This window comes from Antedon mediterranea, chromosome 2, assembly GCF_964355755.1.
Source record: "Antedon mediterranea chromosome 2, ecAntMedi1.1, whole genome shotgun sequence".
NCBI lineage: Eukaryota > Metazoa > Echinodermata > Crinoidea > Comatulida > Antedonidae > Antedon > Antedon mediterranea.
The window spans coordinates 18,443,810-18,449,489 of NC_092671.1; the positions used below are offsets into that span (position 1 = coordinate 18,443,810).

General features: G+C 27.4%; 1 long non-coding RNA gene across 1 annotated transcript; it reads left to right on the plus strand.

Annotated features, from left to right (window-relative positions):
- Positions 1-2,581: 2,581 nt before the first annotated feature.
- On the plus strand, positions 2,582-3,849 carry LOC140039741 (uncharacterized). Its single transcript, XR_011842573.1, has 3 exons — positions 2,582-2,709; positions 3,229-3,386; positions 3,764-3,849. It is a non-coding gene; the product is annotated as an uncharacterized lncRNA (long non-coding RNA).
- The last annotated feature ends 1,831 nt before the right edge of the window (positions 3,850-5,680 follow it).

Genomic DNA, 5,680 nt, shown 5'->3' on the forward strand with positions numbered 1-5,680 from the left:
AAAACAAGATTTGAAAATACTTAATTTGAAAAGTATTTTACTTAAAATAAGAAATCTATATTATATTTATCCCTATCAAGAATAATTTTTCTTAAATCAAGATTGATGAATTATAAAAATTACTTAAAACAATCAATATTTTTCTAGGTAAGACAAAGTTTCTTAAATTAGGTTTCGCAATAGTCTTGAAAATACTTGTTTTGAGAAATATTTTACTTAAAATAAGAAGTCAATTTCACACTACCCTTATCAAGATTATTTTTACTTGAATCAAGATTCGCAATATTCTTGAAAATGCTTATTACAAGAAATATTTTACTTAAAATAAGAAGTCAATATCATTCTCTTCTTATTAAGAATAGTTTTGCTTAAAACAAGATTTGAAAATACTTAATTTGAAAAGTATTTTACTTAAAATAAGAAATCAATATTATATTTATCCCTATCAAGAATAATTTTTCTTAAATCAAGATTGATGAATTCTAAAAATTACTTAAAACAATAAATATTTTTCTAGGTAAGACAAAGTTTCTTAAATTAGGTTTCGCAATATTCTTAAAAATACTTATTTTGAGAAATGTTTTACTTAAAATAAGAAGTCAATATCATACTATCTTATCAAGACTATTTTTGCTTAAATTGAGATTCGCAATATTTTTAAAAATACTTATTTTGAGAAATGTTTTACTTAAAATAAGAAGTCAATATCATACTATCTTATCAAGACTATTTTTACTTGAATCAAGATTCGCAATATTCTTAAAAATACTTATTTCGAGAAATGTTTTACTTAAAATAAGAAGTCAATATCATACTATCTTATCAAGACTATTTTTGCTTAAATTGAGATTCGCAATATTTTAAAAAATACTTATTTTGAAAAATGTTTTACTTAAAATAAGAAGTCAATATCATACTATCCTATCAAGACTATTTTTGCTTGAATTCAGATTCGCAATATTCTGATTTTGAGAAATGTTTTACTTAAAATAAGAAGTCAATATCATACTATCTTATCAAGACTATTTTTACTTGAATCAAGATTCGCAATATTCTTTAAAATACTTATTTTGAGAAATGTTTTACTTAAAATAAGAAGTCAATATCATACTATCTTATCAAGACTATTTTTGCTTAAATTGAGATTCGCAATATTTTTAAAAATACTTATTTTGAGAAATGTTTTACTTAAGATAAGAAGTCAATATCATACTATATCCTATCAAGACTATTTTTGCTTGAATTGAAGTCAATTCTTTTTTAATATTCTGAAAAATACTTATTTTGAGAAATGTTTTACTTAAAATAGATTGTCATCCTTATATTCACACAACGGTAGAGCAGTTAGCACTTCAGTTTCAACTGATGAAAGAATCTGGGTAATCAAACTGTTTGTGCTTTGAATAATCGATTGCACTGCAACCTAAAGGAAATAATATTGATTTAATATTTTTTATATTCAAGTTTTAATATGTTTAAAAACTAAGTTGTGCTTTAGTTGGGGAGCTATGCAGCCTAACAAAAAAAATGTTATTTGTAACAATGAAATTGGTCACAAAAAAATGCAACATAAACTTAGAGTGTATAATGCCTAGGCCTAGGCCTAGTACCCAAGTCCTGTAGTTACTATAGCTAATAGTCCTGTATAATAACAGTACCAGCAAGGCCTAGGAAATAGACGTATTTCTCTAATAAAAAATAGTTTAAAATACATAATTGTTGTAATTTTAAAGCAAAATGGCTTACCTGTGGAATCTTGTTTCTCTCCTTTAATTTTAGTAGAAAGAAATCAGCATTTTTTATACTATTATCTGCTTGTTCATCCTCTAGTTAGTAGGCCTTCTTGCTGAGCATCAACAAGATAATTAATATTAAACAATCATTAACAGTATAACAATACTAGAATTATCACTACTACTATCGTCAGTTGATAAATCATCCCCGTTATAATAGTTTTTTTCTTCATTAACTTCGTCAGTCTCCTAGTCTAGGCCTAGTTCTACTTCCTCCTCAATTGGCATCCTCGTTTTCTCCAGGCATACTTATATACTGATGTTTCCATCGTCAACTGCAGGAGGTTGCCGATTGTTATACTCGTCCTTAAAATGGCGTCTTATGACATGCTTGTAAAACGAATTGTAAATTCCAAAGCTTGCCGGGCAGCGAACCACCAATTCCACATGTTACTCGAAAATTCGAAGTATTTCCATGAATTGAATTATAATGCCTTAGCAAATAGGGTAGCAAATACTGTACCTACTTCAGTTTACTGGCACCAACTTATCGCTTTTTTTCGGACTGCAACAAACATGTGTCATTATTATTGTCTGTCGTATTACTGTTGGTCCAGACGTTTTATAGATTTGCTTTAACCACCATGGAGGTTTATACCTCCATGCTTTAACGTTAAGCAGTATAATGACCTTATACATTCTGGGTAAAAGGCCAGCGATAAATTTTTGGTTATAGTTGAAAAACAACACTGTGTGTGGTCGATGACCTAGCTCCCGGCGGGATCATGGCCAACGGTTTTTTAAAGTAATCATTCAAAATCTAGAGTTTGTAAGTACTGTAAAAGACACCTTTCATAGCAATTTATATATTAAATGCTTCAATAGGCCTAGTAAGATTAGTCTAATATAATGTCGAAGGAAGACGCTTTGTTGAAGATCCGAGAAATAGATGAAGAAGTGGCCAACATTTTAACAGGTTCGTAGGCCTAATAATTATATTTTAATCTACCAGCAGTCTAGGCCTAGCCTAGGCTCCTTCCTATTTAGTAATACTGTAGGCCTGGAACTAGTAGGTCTAGGCTAGCCTACTATGCCTGTACTGACGGACAGGTGTATAGGTTTAGCTTAGCATTTTAGTTCAGACATTGACAGAGGGGACAAATATTGTCGGACCTATTTCAGCTAGGTATAAGGAAGGCCTAATAATAGATAATACAATTATAATGTAACAGTTATTTTGCAATGTAGCCATGAAATATTTACGAAGGATTATATTATATACACATATTCCAATGAGAAATATAATGACATTTAAAAACACTTCTTTATATTTAATTAATTGTACACACTAAGTAATCACATCGATATTGAAACTTAATGTTTTTAACTCTAAATTTTTAAAAAAACATACTAAAAAAACAAACAAAAAACATACGTACTGCATAACTAAAATTGTTATATTAAATTTCTTTTTTTATCTTAAATTATTTGTTAGGTAATTGAAGAAGTTCGAAGGATACTAATTATTACTAGGCAAAGAGGAATGAAATACAAAAGAAAGCTTTTTAAAAAAGTGCTTAGCAAATTTTTCCAAAGAAGAGAATAATATAGTTTATTTTGGTATTTTAAAGAGAAACACCAGTCCTCCATCTGGTAAGTACAGTGTATGTTTTTGTACTTTTATCTATTCATAAATATTTTTATAATGGACCAATGGTAGTGAGGAAAATACGTGTACATATTGTGTACGTATTTTTAACAGCTTGGTTCGACTCAAGCTAGTGTCATGTACTCCTCCCTTTGACAACTAAAATTAAATAAATGACTTATGAATATTAATTTTTGACATATTAATGCTCTCCTGGCCAGCCCACCCTTTCCCCTTCATTTTACATTGACCACCTACAAAACTGTAGGCTACATTATTAAAAATTTGAGCTACAGTATATCAAGTTTATGTCCATACATTATTCCACTCATTTAAATAAATTTATATAATATAATGTTTTCAATTTGTTATTTTTGGTTAGGTTCAAAGATAACCCATATGTTGTCAAATCTGTCAAACATATTTGTTGGGAAAAACTCATCAAAAAAAGTCTGCCGACCTTGAAGGTATTTAGAATACAAGTAACATTATGTACATTAAAAAAAAAATATCTTAAAGTGTTTTTTTAAAATCAAATTTATCTTAGCTTAAAATTCGAGGTATATACTATGTTTACAATAATTTATTAAAATCAAACAATTAAACAAAATTTACATTTAATTGTATGATTGTTATTATAAACATTGATACAGAATAAAAACATCAATCAGGATTGAGCACCGTTTTGCCTAAATAGTAATATTAAAAATAAATTTAGACCCTAATAATTTAACTAAAAATAATAGATACAGCCAGGCCTGTCTTTGGGATCGGTATAAACAGGGCAAAGTTTGTGATTAAAAAGTTCAAATGCATATTCCACCCACCCTTATGTCTTATAATGTAAAACTATTCTTACCACCGTTCTAATATTGCGTCATGTTTTTGTGTTTACCGCCCCAGATATAGGACTCTAAAACCACACCGTACCCAATTAGTTGATGATGTTACACATATTTTAAATACAGTAATAACTAAAACTATATTAATCTCTTTTCATTTTTAGGAACATTAATAAAGATCCAGAATCCTGGTCTTCACGCCGATCAGGTAATATGCCGGTATTGCTTTTGGACACAGAAATGGCCTACATTAAAGTTTAGCAAACAATTCTAACTACAAAGAAAGCAAAATTAGATGAGGCTCTAGTTACTCTCCTCTCCACTTTTTACCTTCTGGATTTCGATTATCCAAAATGAAAAGAAGTAGGCCTCACTATCCTTTAACAGTTAGTGATTTGTGATGAAAACACACCTGTACACTTGACAAAGGCTGTTGAATCATCATTAGTATACATTAATAAATTTAAAGACACCTAATAGTTTAAAGCCCAGGTGCGGGAGAAGAATTTTACGAAATTTGTATTTTACCATTTTAATGTTTTTAAGTTTTCTTTTGATGGCATTTTATTATTAATAAAAACAAGTTTGTTTTAAAGAAGTTGTATATATTATTGTATCTAATGTCATGTAAATTGTAGTTCTTAATGAAAATAACAGTATTGTTAATATTATGTTTTATAACATTCTTGAATTTATTTGTTTAAGTAAAATATTACTTAAAATGAGTATTCATTTATCGTTCTTAAAATAAATTTTTAGTGATTTATATTTTATAGAATTCTTGTTTCAAGCAATTTTTTTCCCAATATAAGTAAGAATTTACGAATTTTAATTTGATAGAATTCTTGTTTCAAGCAATACTTTTCTTAAAATAAGTAAACATTTACTGGTTTTTATTTGATAGACTTCTTGTTTACTTATTTTAAAAAAAGTTTTGCTTGAAACAAGAATTCTACAAATAAAAATCGGAATATTCTTACTTATTTTAAGAAATATATTGCTTGAAACAAGAAAACTAAAAATATAAATCGGAATATTCTTACTTATTTTAAGAAAAATATTGCTTAAAACAAGAATTCTAAAAAATACAAACCGGAATATTCTTACTTATTTTAAGAAAAATATTGCTTGAAACAAGAATTCTACAAATAAAAATCGGAATATTCTTACTTATTTTAAGAAATATATTGCTTGAAACAAGAATTCAAAAAATACAAATCGGAATATTCTTACTTATTTTAAGAAAAATATTGCTTAAAACAAGAATTCAAAAAATACAAATCGGAATATTCTTACTTATTTTAAGAAAAATATTGCTTGAAACAAGAATTCAAAAAATACAAATCGGAATATTCTTATTTTAAGAAATATATTGCTTGAAACAAGAATATTAAAATTAAAAATCGGAATATTCTTACTTATTTTAAGAAAAATATTGCTTAAAACAAGAATTCTAA